General features: G+C 31.2%; 1 protein-coding gene, 1 long non-coding RNA gene and 1 other non-coding gene across 3 annotated transcripts in view; 1 reads left to right on the top strand and 2 right to left on the bottom strand.

The window, feature by feature from the left end:
* mspo (M-spondin) overlaps nucleotides 1-16,251 on the bottom strand; it is a 228,287-nt gene that overhangs the window by 185,079 nt on the left and 26,957 nt on the right. The gene's annotated exons all lie outside the window — the stretch shown is intronic.
* On the bottom strand, nucleotides 9,749-9,830 carry TRNAS-CGA (transfer RNA serine (anticodon CGA)). The gene has a single exon. It is a non-coding gene; the product is annotated as a tRNA-Ser (tRNA).
* Nucleotides 12,926-16,251, top strand: part of LOC148227284 (uncharacterized) — an 89,672-nt gene continuing 86,346 nt past the window's right edge. The window contains exon 1 of the long non-coding RNA XR_015812050.1: nucleotides 12,926-13,045. This is a non-coding gene — a long non-coding RNA (uncharacterized LOC148227284). The remainder of the gene's footprint in view (nucleotides 13,046-16,251) is intronic.

The raw sequence follows: 16,251 nt of genomic DNA, 5'->3' as shown, positions 1-16,251 counted from the left end.
CAAAAGCATCAAAATCGTGTTGGCGCTGTCGCAGTGGGAACGCTATTTTAAGTTATTTAAAAAAATATATTTTAAAATTTTCATTGGATGGGTGCATTAATAATTTGCTAGTGACTATCTGGTAATTAGTGTATCACATTTTATAGCTAACCTTATGTTGTATTAAAACACAGGTTAATAAATACAGATCCTTCAATAAATTTAAGTCTTAGAAACCTTCCTTTTGTATGCTTTAAGTACTAAAATTTTTAATTCATGCTTATCTTTTGGATATATACCAATTATCTGGAAAACAAAAATTCATCTAATAAAAAAAATTGGCAAAGCAGATAACATACCGCAAACTTAACAGGCTAACAGAGCACATATCTCCAGATTTTAATACTAAAAAAAGTTCTGGTCGTTCATTGCTAGACATAAAAAAAGCCTTTGATATGTATAAGCTTTTAAAATACGGAACTTCCTACTATATTATTACTATTTCATGGTTTTACTTGATGAATCGAAGCTATGTTGTTTCGCTAAATAATACATTTTTGAGATCATCAATAGTTTCACGCCGGTTTAGCCGATTGTGACTCACTCGCAACAGCCCAAGTAGGATGTCTAAATCCAAAGTCCGTATAGGTAAGGGTCATAATTGTTAATGTACTAAAATTTCTATGCAACTACTGAATGATGGCTTTCTGCAAAATATATTAGACCCACGAATAGCGACCGTACGATACAAAATTATTTATACGAACAATCTACGATGATTTAGATAGTATAGTACTTATATTAAACTTATATTAAAAATCATACAACAGCTGATACATACATATGTGAATTTAAATATGTGAGAGTGAGACTATTAATAAATATATTTCTATAAAATTTTGCGATTTACTCGGCTCTCGACCGTTGAGTGTGGTCGTTTGCTCACACAGTATAACAGCATTTGCGAATTATACTGTAGGCTAATTTATATACTGTACTTTTTAAGCTAATAATTGTTTAGAGATCAAGTAAATTATTAAAAATGACAAATTCTTTAAATCTGTAAAATCAAAGCAAAATAGTATTGAAGTTTCAATTTTTTGCCAGACTACTTATACGAGTATTGTTACATACGTTGTATTTTCAAACAGTATTTTGTATTGTCAAACAGTATTTTGGATGTAAAATTAAAACCGAAAAAAATACTTAATTTAACTATTAAGATATCTTAAAAGTGAAATTTCTTGCATTACTATTTAAAAAATACTTAAGCAACCTCAGCACTGGTGCTTTTATTAAATTTGAACATATGCAATATAAATATATATAACTTCATATATGTTGCTTTCATTTGTATAAATATGTAATGAACGATTTACCGGATATCACTATTAAAAAAATATTTCAGCTAAAAATACATTTTTAGTTCATATTGCATATTCAATTAAATATTGGAATGAAGTTTGATATATAAATAGATAAATGAGTACGTTATTAATCACTTATATTAAATTCATAAAGCAAGCTTACTGTAAAATAATTTAGTTTAAATTTTAGGCAAATAGAAAATATTATATAACAAAGATTCTATCGTACGTATAAAGAAAATATATCCCTTTGGTGTAGCATTTTTATTATTATTTTATGTCCGGATTGAAATAAAATGCGTTTTATTATTTTAGGATACGATATATGGATACATTGGTAATGTAGAATACTATTTTGAATGTAAGATAAAAAGTATACACATGTTTTAAGCTATATCTTTATTTATTTAAAATTAAATATTTACATAACAATTATTTCTCAAGTTAGCATCCGAACACAAAAATTAACCCGTCGGAGACGCGACGGGTTGAAAAAACCCCCCAGCGTCCCCGCGGTGCTGGATCTAATTTAAGAAAACTTTCACGATGGATCTGTAAATAGTCTGGTGTGTGTGTGTTTGTGTGCAGGGCCGTAAAAGCCAGTAGTGACTGTAAACCTGGCTCGCGCGCCCTGCGACGGCTCCGCCCGGGCAAAAAGCTCGTCTCTGTTTACTGTAAACTTTCCACTCGGAGAGCTTTCGCTTTATGCCTTTGCACAGCTCGAAATATGAGACGCCACTTCGCATTACACAACAACTGTAGACGTAAATTCAGACAAAATGCACCCGAGTATATGTATATATATATAATTTGCGAGTCCGCGCAATAGTAGCGACGGAAATGATCCCGCGCAGTTCTCTCATCGGGAAAAGCCAGTCGTCAAAATCTCGACGGAGCTTTCGAGGAAAATCTTTATTAGTCTATAAATTGTTGCAGTGTGAATCTGACGCCGTTTTCCAAATTTTACAGCGTCGTTTTGCTTTGTTATTCGCGGATAGCGCAATCTAACGTTTGATCTTTATTGTGTATTTATTTTTTTCTGGTGACGGAAATAACAATAGTAATAATGTCAGTAGTTAAAATTAGGCGTAAGATATGTAATCTTTGTAATAATATTAAATACATTTCAAGTTACATCTAAATATTTCTTACGTAAAAGAAAATTATGTTAGAAAAGTGGAGGCAGTATAAAAAGTAACAACAATAAATGTATTGGAGAAGATAAAAGATTATAGAGGCCAAAAAACACAACATACATTTTTAGTTTGGCTATATTTTACCACATGTTAATACTTATATGCTGCTCTAATCTGTCATTTGACAAGCGTATAACTTTTTCACTATTTTGTGTTTTTTAAAACGTGTTTATATCGATTTAAACATAAAAAGTACTCAATCAGAGTTATTAAAATAAAATTAACGTCAAAATAGTGCTTTTCTATGAAAATAGTTTACTAATTCACGGATAATACAATATTACTGATGTGGCTGGGGAATTTTGTTTTAAAAAATAATAAGTATTATAGGGAAGTGGTTGACCTCGCGGCCAATGAGACTCTTGTGCTCTTCTAAATATACTTTTTTATTAAGTAATATTTATATGTGACAAATGGATGATTACGGCGTGACGTTTCTCGCGATGAAGGTGAAGGTGGCGCAGGTGGTGATGCCGGTAGATGATTCTCAGGGTTCTTGTGGATGCGTGCGGCGAGTGTCAGGTGTGATCTTCAAGTCTGTCGGTGAGGGCGCGTAGCTGGTTTCTCCGGATGGCTGCTGGCAGATCGATTGCGTCGCTGGCTCTGCTCTCTCCAGCCGTCTCTTGTCTGGTGCCTCAGCCGTCTCGTATCTCGGACCGTCTGCCCTCTCGTCATCGATTCCGGGCTTATATCCTTTGGGGGATGCACGATAGCTGGCCAATCGTGATTGTGCATCGGTCTCCTAGTCAATCGATGCAGTCGCTTCTCGGAACTCGAGAAATCTGATGTTGCATTTTCGAAAGCAAGTTTTTTGCTTGTCCAGACTTTCGAATTCTTCGGAGTTACCGAGTTTGCGATGTGGTGATTTATTGCGTCGTCCGTACCGTTTTGTCACTCGTGTTGTGTGGTCAAAAGAAATCTCTCTTGTGTCATGATATTTGTCTCATTGTTAATGAATGAACGTTTTTGGTCACAGTCATCAACAATGAGACAATTACCCTTTTAAATCTGGACTTATTTGTGTGGTCGCCACAAGTGTATATAAGCTAGTGAAATTAAATCAGTTTGATCTCACTAAGTTCACCTAAACGAATCAACCAAATTCAACATGACCCAATGAAAACTAGCTTTAGTTTTTAAAATTTCATTAGGTTCGTTTGGGTTAGGTTTGAGTTTGAATAGCAAATAGGCGTTTTACAACTGTCAGTTGAGTTTCAAACGACAATAGGGTGGCACATCACTTGTTTAGGTCAGTATGTTTTTATCGTACGTATTACAATACGGTTTTACAAATACTGAAAGTAAAATTAAAAATTAATTGTTTAAAACATTTTTACTGGCCTAGTACTAGCAAATTTTTTTTACTGAAAATATATAGATATAAATTCACTGTAACGTATCATTTTTACATATGTATGTTTACACAATATTTGCTGCCTTCGATATGCAAATATATTATATATAGCTTGTATGCAACAAGCTTGCTTACTTACGTAAAAATAGTTATTATGACTATATTTGAAAGGTTTTTCAGAATGAGTTACTTTTCAGCGTCGATATAATGATATAGCGGTTGTATTACGAAATTCACCAGGGGACAACCGAGCTTCCACAAACACAAATATTCGCTTACTCGTCGAATACGCTAGTCATCAGGGAACGATATTGCATGCGATATCATATCAATTCTGTACGTACTCAACCCACGCAAATTTTAACAATCGATATTTTTATGTTTGCTTGGGGAAAAATAAGCTTTTCATATTTAATCTTACGGCCATCGATACTTTTACCAGTTGAAACATCAAACACATTCAACCATTTCTGACTATAATTGGAATATTTTTATTTACCAAAAAATATGGGAGAGAGAAGATTTATTTGTATTGCTTTAATAAGGGCAGATTAAAATAAAAGCAAATATAGCCGAATGTAACTTAATTTGATTTTCATAAATATATTTATTTTGAAAGTAAACCAAACATACAATATCTACAGAAGGATAAAATATAAATATTTTTCTGGATGTAAAAATATATTGATCAGTTTTAGGATTTTGATATTCATTCTAATAACTTATACCAAAATAATGGGTTGACCGCCATTGCGACTCTTAGACTGATATTTAATAGAAAGAGCGCGATTAATTAATAACAATTAATCAGAGTCATCTTAAACATATGTCTGCCTGGTGTGGAGTAATATCAGTAATATTATTTACATATAGGTATAAAAATAGTATATTGTCTCACATGGCCTACAAATACTAACAGCAAAAGAACACTGTCATTTTAATACCAGATAATACTATTAAAATATTTCGCAGAATCACACTAAACCACTAAACTGGTGTATCGGTGATTATGATAAAAACAACCTTTAATTAAAACATAAGCACAAAATGCCAAAGAACATATTGTTTTAGAGGCTAAAGATCTTATAGCAATGCTTGTATATCATCAGCTTAACGTACTTAAATTAGGTCCTAATTCATTGTTTTTTTCCTTAGCGATTTTTTATTGTAACAAATTGTAAATAGATTTTTAGTTTTTTTCTTTGTACTATAACTAGCAATGTTTTATTTTAAATATTATTTTTTTTAATTTTATTCAGCATTTAAAAAATAGTAATATAAATAATTTTAGATGTGGAAAAATAGAAAAAAATAAGAATAAAGTATCCATTATATTTACAATACACAACTAAGCTTTGTGGCGTCTTTCTATAAAAATAAATACGAATGTTGAATTTTTTGATGTATATCTGGACTCATTGTATTATTGTTTTCTACCATCTGACGCATTGGGGTTACCTCTTAGGTTACGATGGTCTTAATTTATGTCAAAAAACTAAATAAATTTCTAAATTCTAAAGGTTAATATCCTGGTAAAACGGCGCAGGACAAAATAACGCCGACAAAACAGACAAATAAAAAACGACGCCATTACAAAATAGCGCAACTGGAATAATGTATACGAAAAATTCGATAAAACACAGTAACGATACAATAGAAACCTTTGCTGATTTTACTAAATTATTTTCATTATAGGTTATATACACCCATCCCCCGATTTACGCGGTACTTTTTTTATGCGGCTCACTCTAACGCGGTCAAGAAAAACTATTTAAATAAATATTTTTTTTTATAGCGAACTTTATTTTTAACTAATCTTTTTGCGCGGATTTTTTGGAACGCATCTTCAAATTTAATATGAAATCAATGTTTTCATTTACGCGGTTTTTAGCTAATGATACCTATCTTTTTTAACCTTTTATTACGCTATTCCGCTAGAATTTAAGGTGTTCGACTGTACTTCATTTATAATCGTATCATCTTAATGTAATTCTTAGCATTTTTTTTCGGTAGATGAAGTTTATTTTTATTATTAAAATCAAAACATATTTAGTTAACGTAGTAACGAAAACTTTAATAATTTGTTCACAAAGCCTATATTAAAAATAATATCGAAATATCAGCAAAAATTGGGTTATTTGCACTTTCAGAAAAAAATCTACACGGGAACGATTTTTTTATCATTAGTGTGTTCTATTAAATTTTTCGTATACATTATTCCGCGGATATACAAAGAGTAAGCACTACTCTTGAATTATTAAAACAATCTGAATAGGTATATTTTTTAAAACCGTGTGAAAATAATTACTTTCCATTTGATAATATTGCTGATTTACGGACTACGGACACCCAGCGGCCATTTATACGTAATTTACGCGAAAATTAAAATAAAATCCAATCTGCAACGTCAGCGTCTGTATAAAAACTATAGAGTCCAATTAAAAAATAACACCGTTGGGGGTTCGCCCGAGATTCCAGGCCCGGCGCGTGTAAATTCAATTTTTATATGGAAACTCTCGGAGAGCCCGCCCGATTTGGCGAATTTTAAAGTAGGCATTTTTACGACCTCTCCCGTATAATTTTTTCACCCCCCCCCTGCCTTCAGTCCATCCCCTCGCCTCACCGCCCCTCATACCCGCGTTGCAGTCATGACTTAACTGGAAAATGAGTTTATTTATATTTCACTCGTGAAGCTATTACGCGGCCCGTGACAAAAAGGCGACCCGGCGAAAGGGGGGCCCTTTCACGGTCGGAATTGCCCCGGCGAAAATTCTCATTTCAAAACGTGAAATAGGATCTGAAATAATATATGTGCGCGTGTGTGGGTGTACAGAGCGAGTGTAAAAAATACACACACAAGTATTCGGCCAATGTCATGCGATTCGCGTCGTTTCGTTATTTCGCACTTTATGTTTGCTCGTTACGCGCGTATAAGGCTGCCGAGCGAGGCGTAAAGTGTTGCTCGAATTTGTGACTTTACGACTCGTTCAATATTCTCGTGTGTGCCTAATGAATAGTTGAGCGTATCGAAGGCGTGTTGATATGCGAGAAAGCGACGTCACGACAAGATAAAACTAGGCAACAAATATACTTATGGAATAAAATAAACACCCAATAAAACTGTATTGGGTCTATTTGTATAACATTGGCTAGATGTATAAGTGATATCGTGCTTTTGAAAGAAAAAAGTATATATTATTCTAAAAAACTTATTAATTAATAGGCGTTTTTATATATTGAATACACATTTACATTTACATATTTTCGTCTTTGTAAAACGTGTTTTGAGAAACGAAAAGTTTATTAACCCATGTTTTAATCTTATTTTAATTTTAAACTGATTGCCTCTAAAATATCTGTTAGTTGCTTGGAGAAATGTCAGGAGAATATAAAGGGTGAGGTAAGATTTTCAGTCTTATGCGCAAACTTTTTCCCGAGCGTGTCTTGTAATATGAGGTCTTGCATTATCTTGCAAGAATAAAACTTTTTCCGATTAACTACCCCTGGTTGTTTCTAAAGTAACGCATCTTTTACACGTTTCAGTCTTAGCCGCAATTGTTTGACCTTTGTCGAAAAACTCGTAGGGAATAATAGCTGAGATAGAACGTCTTTAAAGTATGTGGTACTAAATAATTTAGTACCTCACATAAGAAAATAAATAATATGTCTGTAGAGGATCTATTTTTTATCGCAATTAAGCGAACTATAAAAAACGGTATGTTTGTATATCGTGAATGAAAGAATCAAGTGCATGAAACTTCTTCTAATCTGTCAGTGTATGCACGGATATATTATCAAAAATTAAATACCAACGCCTTGAGAAAGTACTCAAATTAACTGATAAATACATTTAGGGTTAAATTTAAGTTAAGCGCAGTTCGTAACGTCTCACACTAGGATAAGAGATAAGGGCGTGCGTTCCGCACGTTCTTATTTCTCTATCTCTTATCTCTCACTCATTCTCGTCACTTAACACGCGAGCAAACGAAAGGGAAAGTATCTCACCGTACGCGCCTGATAAATATAGTATATATTTAAGTTAGAGATGCACAAAAATATACAATGAATAAAATAGATTACGCTTGTTACAATAAAACAGTTTTTTAATAAATTTAATATTTACAAAAATCCCTATTAATTTATTCTTTGCCAATTATATTCATACAAGATAAAACATATTTTTCTAATACGATGCATTCTTTTAATATATGGCTTCCAGATTAATACCAATATACATTAAGCTGCATTAATTCCTTAGCATTCATTCGACTTTCATATTAAAAATCGATAGCTTACTATTTACATAAAATATTTAATTTATTACTATTCGGAAAAAACCCCACAAATATCATATCTCGTATCGTATCAATCGCGACAAAATCTAAATCCTAAAAAGGTTTTGAGAACCATTCACTTTTTGTATACTTGGCGAGCCAGTAAACATTTTAAGTTATCGCTGTTAAGTTCAACTTTCAACTTAAAAGTTGAAAGTTTAAAATAGCACAGTTGACCTAGAACTGGCAGCCAAAATGATACGTGCAAATGCCACGTCTCTACTGTTTACCGTTTGAGAGGAGTTAAGTGCTTAGTGACGAGAGTGAGCGAGAGATAATTATCTCACCGTACGCGCCTAATATTTATGAATAGTTGTCACAAGAAAATAGGTACTGAACTTGCTGCTGGTTTGTAAGAATTATGATTAATCCAATAAATAATTTATATTTTTTATTATTTTCATGCTTATGCATATCTCATTATTTAATAAAAATAAATATACAATTTATTTTAGATTATTTAAAAAATTCGATAATACAATAGTATACCATTTTCAATTTTTTTAAATATTGGTATTGAAAATCTGCTTCTATAGCAGTGATTTTTAAGATTATTTTATAAATATTTAAATATTACTTCAACATTACTACATTTTTTGCGTTAAATGTAATGCAAAAAAAAATATAGCAAGTTAAAAAACACAGTAATTACTTTATAATGTATTATTCATTAAATTTTTAGATATCGTGAAAAAAGAAAAAGTTTTACTATACATACTAATTTTTAATAATTAATTAGAAAATATAAAGAATTGAGTAAAAATGACACTAGTAAACCCATACCAATTCATAACACACAATCTGCAAGCAAATCTTTTTTTGATAATAGCAAATATAAAATGCAATAAACTTATTGCAAAAAGCATACACATACGAGAAACTGAGTATATAAACTTATGTTAAATGGCTCACTTCACATTTAAAACTATTTGATTAGAAAATAACTTTGTGCAAGTCCTTTTCATTAACTCTTGAAAGGTTTATAATTTAAGCATTCTAACAATTTTTGAAACTCATGCTTTTAAATAAATAATTTCATTTGGACACTTTTTATACGTATGTAAATTTTTTGTAAAATATTCTAATAAGACTATTCATAAAATTTATTAACAAAAATTCACCATTGATAAGCTAGCTTTAATGTCAATGGTCGCTCGTCAAATTTGATAAAATCAAACAATTTAATAAATCTATTAAATTTATATCATTTTATTTAAAAAAGTTTGAAATGCGTATATTTGTTATTTTTTCAAAGCAAATATTTTATGCGCTTTCAGCTTGCGTATATTACACTACAATATAATGTACTGCGAATACAGAGTTTGAAAAAAGTCGTATCATATTTCACTGCGTTCACTTCTTTTATTTTTCTTGCTTATAAAAAGTTCGCACCTTAACAACAAGAACAAAAAAACTTTTGTTTTGATGGAAGATAAAAATAAACGGATTATATATCATATATTAATTTGATGGGAAATACAATATTTATAAAAAAATAGAATAGAGAGAAAAAAGTTACGCAGCCGGTAGGATTCGAACCTACGCTCCCAGAGGGAATCTGATTTCGAGTCAGACGCCTTAACCACTCGGCCACGACTGCTATGAGCGGCCCTCTCAAATTCTGTTAGTAGAGTCCAGCGCATGGATTTACACCAAAAATACAAAAATCACAACAATGTTACAAGCTAATATTTTTTTGTGAGTTTATAGTTCTGGAATGAAATATTTAATTAATATGAATTAAAAAAGTATATTCCTCAAAAAGTATAAATAAAGTAGTTATTAAAAGATATTGGTCTCAGCTTAACTGTTTAATTATTTAGTTAAATATGTATAATGCCTTAGTCGTGTTTTTATTATGTGTAGCATACAATATTGGTTTTATGGAAATAAATAACTGATACAATTTTTTGTTGTTGTTATTTTGCTAAAACAATGGATATAAAAATTGAAGTCTTAAGAAAAAAACGTGGTATAACACTCAAATACTTTGCCATTATAAGCAACTATGACGGATTTTGCTTTCTCTTTGACTTGACTAAAAACTAAGTGAGTTGCTGATTTACATAAATCGGCTGCAGATCTCGCTTTTGTATAGAAAATATTTCAATAAGCGTGAGTGCAAATATATATATATATATACGTACATATACAAATATGTTTCAACTTTGAAGCTTGAACAATAATACAAAGCATTAAATCTGCAACTGAGTTTGATTTTCTACACAATGAATAGTTTTACATCTGAAACTTGTTTTGCATATTTCTCACTCGCTCTGTTTCTACTGTTTCGCATAAGGAAAGTTAAAAGTAATCGGATGTTTCACTGATATTTTCCACAATTTTTAATATCAATAAATATATTATTTTTATGTTCTTAATAATTATAATTATTTATGTCGAATTATTCTATTATTATTTTATTTATATATTTACTATTTTAAAATTATTAAAGCAAAAAATTAAATATAGAAAATGAAAAATTAAGGGACCAGAAAATTAAACATGGAACACGAAAAACTAGTTAGGTAAATACATTAGGTATATAAACTACAAAGTATGTACTACATATGTGGGTTTGTAGTATAATAAAAGAGGTCGTGTAATTGTCCAAATGTAAATATATTTTTGTGTTATATGCCTGTTTCATGTGCCTCTTTATTCTTGTATGGAGTGTTGTTTGTGAAAAAAATATTATTTTGTATAGGTATTGATACTATGTATAATATGAATGTATGAAAAATTAGAAATTTATTATGTATTTTTATTTATTTAATAGAAATATAAAAATCGTTACATAAAATCATAGGCATTTGAAATACGTATCTATTATCTATATATAAAGACAGAATAAAGTAGTCTGTAAGGTCTAAAGGTCTCGGGTTCTTGCGTTAAGTCATTCTTATAAAAAAAATTCGATTTTATTAAAAACGTCTTTAAACATAGCTATTCCAGAAATCGATTTGCAAAATAAAATATGTATATCTTTTATAAGGTCGAAATAACGCAGTCCGTAGCGATTCAGACTTATTATGCCAAGGATGCGGGTTCGAAATCCAGCGGCAGACTAGAATTTTATTTATAAAAATGCGCTATTAATAAAAACTGGACCGAGCTGTAAAGTGAACTTAATTAATTAAAAATTATATTACACATAATAATTTATAATTAATTACAATGTCACACATTCAGTTTGGTGGGTAATACTTTCTTAATATGTATTATTTATGTCAAATTGACTTAATAAATTTTCTCAGGGCACGAGAGCGAACTCGGGCCCTGAGAAATGATTCCGGGCCTCATGGCACATAAATGGCACTTTAAATTTTTTAACATCGTAAAATAATTTATTAAATAAATAATAATAGGTACAAGTTAACCCTTCTATGCTACACATAAATATAAAAATTATCCACCGTTGCAACATATTTTCTGAAATCATATTTTATGCAAAATATTTTAATTGGGCATTTAAAAATATTAAAAATATTTATTTATAATATGTATCTGATAATTAGTCGTAATTTCTATGCTGCTCAGTGTTGCCATATAGTGAATTTCAAAAGAAATAAAATCGTGCCATCGCGGTGAATACGTTTGATTATCAAGTGTGTATAATAAGATTTTATATAACAATATTTCGAGTAAGAGTCGAATAAATCACATCTAAACCAAATTTTGCCCAATAGGAGAGCCCAAAAAACAATAATCACTTCTCAGAAGTCAAAAATCCACGTCAAAAGCAATAAAATCGTGTTGGCGCCGTCACGATTTAATTGCTTTTGACGTGAATTTTTGCATTCTGAGAATTCATAATTGTTTTTGTGCTCTCCTATTGAGCAAAATTCGATTTGAATATACTTTGATCAGCCCTCTTATATTAGAAGTCCGTAGTAGAGATCGATATCATCTTTCTTAAACATTGTGCAATATCGAAATGCAGTCAGACTATGGAGCTATATCTGAGATGAGATGACTATCTGTACTTAATCTTCCGCTTATTTTCCCTTGAGCTGGCTTTGTTTGTATTTTGGACTTGACATAATAAAATTTCTAAAACTATTATTAGTATTAGAACTTTCATGAGGTATATTTGGGTTTGAACAGCAAATGGACGTTTAAAAACTATTAAATTGAGTTTCATAGACATTTTAGAGCAGCATATTAGCGCCTCTCAGTTAAATTATATATTTATTGGTAAAAATATATGTGGACGTTATTATTGAAAATATAACTTTACCAAAAATAGACATTCCTTATAACATTTATACATCGGATGTAAATAAAAAATGATAGGTATTTTTTTTTCCCCGGGGCTTGGGGCTCCCGCCCACTTCCTCAGGTCGTGTGTAAGCCCTTACCTATCGGCTCATTAGCGACCCTTACTTGAGCACAATATTCGTATTCGTCTTTCGAATGATCGTCCAAGCGGTCTTGGAATTGTCGGCATATTCCTTCATCCATTGATCCAGGTGTTCAGCATTTAACAAATTAGCTCGATAAGTATTATTTTCGAGCTGAATGGGTTGATAAGAAGCGGGAAGAGCGCACATATTTGCGGTGAGCAAAATATGCGTACGCGCAGATAACTTGCGCGCGAGCAAGATGCGTGTAAGCGCCGCATCCCCACCCCCGTGGTCACAGCGGCGTATGAAGCGACGCATGTGTGTATTTGTCGAACTAGCGTCTAGGCGTCATTCGTCATCGTGACGTCACCAAGACGCTCTAAGTGTTTTGTGAATTCGCCTTCTGAGGTGGCTATTTGCCTCCTAGCGAGCTGAAACTTTGTTAACTACGAGTCGACCGACATCACCAGTAAGCACATACCTAAAAGCTAAGTCAAAATATCGCGATTTGCATCTTTTGCACTTGCTCCGTGAAGCAGCGCGTTTCGCGGCCATGCAGCTGCGCTCTTTTGCGTCTTCTTTGCGTGAATTTTTTTGTCAGGCTATTCGAACGGATATAATTCGAAATAAGAGACTATCGCAAATTGATAGAGAACGGAATCTCCGCGATCCGTCTCATTTTTGGCCCGCAGTGATGTTTGTAAAAAACGTCGCTGCGGCGGCTCACAAAACATCATCACACTTTGCGTCCCTCTAGTGCCAATTTTGTGCCTCGGTTATCTGGGTGCACCTTAATCGAAGCGGAAGACTCTCCCGAAGATTTTGATACCCAGACTATCGCGATCCGATGGTCTTTTGGGCTAGAAATAGCATATTATAAAGTGCATTCTTTTATACCCCCGCCCGTACCGCGCGCCCGCACCGCGCACCCGCACTTTGCCGCACTTGCAATCAGCGCGTTTGCGAACACGCGAGTTTGAACCCTTCCGGCCAACAAATTATAATAGATAAATATAATTAAAAAAAAACTTAATTAAGGAGAGGGGGGAAAAAAGGGAAAAAATATAAAAAATAATAATAAATAAAAATGATAGGTATGTAAATGTACAATATATATATTACTTCATATAAAAAGGTGAAAATCATATAATTTTACTAGTTCCTGCTAGATAATTTATATGTTCACTGGTAAAAATATATACTGAAATTACACATCTTAAAAAATATTTTCGGTATAGATTCGTGACTGTTTTTTCTAGATTTTATTTTAGAAATAATCACATGAAGCTGAATGTATTAATTATTTATTTTGCTGCATTAAATCCAGTTGTTAAATTACCGATAATACTATTCATATAAAAAAATAAAATTTATATAATTCAGCTGGTTCTGTTGTTGATTTTTCGTTATTGCTTCTTTCTTGGGTATTGGATATGAATTTTCAGATCGAATACCTAAATTTACTGCTACTGATTTACATTCGTTTAATATTTTCTCTCATGTCTAATAATCTAATAAATTAAACGTTCAAAAATCAATAATTTGCATAGAAATTTTAACATAAACGGAGCAGCGTCAAAAACTACAATCTGTCCCTTTGAATATAAATATTTATTGTGAAAGTACTATCTATAAAGTAGGTGCTATTGAAGGCAATGTTCCGCTTCTTTTGTTTCTTGTATGTATATAAACTCTAGTTTAGTTCAGATTCATTATTTGAGGTCGATTTCTACTTTTTTTTATAAATATATTCTTGGGGTAACGGTTACATTTTTTTAAATTAAAAATTATCGATCTGATATATCTACAAGATCAATTAACATTTCTAGTAATCTATATAATTATAGTGGGGCATGCCAAAAAAAGTATATGAACCATTTCATTTAAATTTCTCTAGATCTTCGTATTATAGATATCGCCGAAAACATCATTGTATCTGGTTAGCTTGTTGATAGGTTTATTGCTATTAAACATACATTTCTATACTTCATTTACTGGTTAGTTATTATTGGATGTTACCTTAATTTTAAAAGCAACAAAACATAATCTAAATAATGCTTTATATCAAACTCAAGCTACACGAGAGAAGCTGTATTTTACTTAATAATATTATTTGAGCTCAATTTCCTAGTTTAAAAACTTTAAAGTTTGCCTACAGTTTAGGTTGTTATAAAGTTAGCATATTAAACTATGTTTATGTTTTAAATTATAAATCAAAATCTCTAATTTTGATTATTATGTTTTCATGTTTCAACACAATCATTGTTTAAATAAATTATGGGATAGATAGTTTATTTTCTTTATGGTCAAACTTTTTCACGCGCTTGTCGATTTAGTGTGTGCTTCACTGGTAGCAAGTCAATGGCTAAACTCTATTAATAACTAAAATGTAAATGATAAGTTGAAAGTCAAGTAGAAATTAAGTTTTATCAGATGTCTTATATTTAGAGAGCATTATCTGAAACTTTTATAAATGGATATTTTGGACTGGATAATTCGTGTATCACTTGCAATAATGTTACGTAACATAATACCTATCTTGCGTTTATCGAAATGTCATAGCAGTCAAAGGATTAAAAATTTAATTTATACCTATAATCGTAATCCTGGCAATGTATTGGAAGAGTGCTATCGCTTTTATTGGATGTAGTTAATTATTAAAATATATTCATACACTTACAACTATTGTATCAGATTAAAAGACTGCTTTAAAATATTGCTGTATCCAAAAGCCGCGGAATCAAGTACGATGCGTGATAATAATGTTGTTGTATTTTATAAAAGTGTGTTTATCAAAATCAAAATCCATTTTATCAACTTTAATTTTATAACATAAATCAACAGCAACAAATATTAAAATAATTGATTATTAAATTAAGCCAAGTTTGCAACCTATAATTTAATATTTATAATTTCACTCGCAACTTCATGCTTCGCACACAGCTCTGTATCTATTTTTTTAAGTATTAATTAAAAACATCTATTAAATATTTTTTTTTATTCACTAATAAATCTTTAATTAACTAATATTAAATAAATATTTTTTTTTATAAAATACGTTTTATGAAAATACTAGCTCTAAAATACAAAATTAACTGAAAATATAGTTACCAATTGTTAACTTTGAAACACAACACAGCATACTTTCAGCTTAAATCTTTCACTAGTAAGCATAATGCAATCTCAAAGTGAAAAAAATTATTATTAGAAATTTATTGAAATATTAATACTCAAATGCGTTATTGCACTTGTATGCATTTAAATGTGTATAACATTTTAGCAACATCGTATTAACTCGGTGAGCCGTTGTTATCTCCATTGTTTTGAGTAGAAAATCGGTTTTATCGATTTCTCGTTAAGCGAGCCAATCTTCCCTCGGCGGTCTCGACAAAGAAACCATATTAAAATCTCGACTATGCATCTGCTTGCATCCATCTCAAAGAGAAAGAACACTTTGATAAAAAGAAACTGAATTACATTTGAAAATGGTGGCAATGGAAGATAACGTAATAAGGGAAATGCACAATTGCAACGTGCAAAGCTTGCAATCGCACAACTGCAATTCTTCAGAGATATTGTTGGCAGGGAAAATGCAGTGCTTTGAAATTGACTAAAGTTATACATTTCTTTTATTTAATATAAACAACAACGTAATCAATCATTATAAAATATTTT

This window comes from Plectrocnemia conspersa, unplaced genomic scaffold (genome assembly GCF_051122295.1).
Source record: "Plectrocnemia conspersa isolate PC_06_02 unplaced genomic scaffold, ASM5112229v1 ptg000013l, whole genome shotgun sequence".
Classification (NCBI taxonomy): Eukaryota; Metazoa; Arthropoda; class Insecta; order Trichoptera; family Polycentropodidae; genus Plectrocnemia; species Plectrocnemia conspersa.
This window is presented reverse-complemented; position numbering and strand designations above follow the sequence as displayed.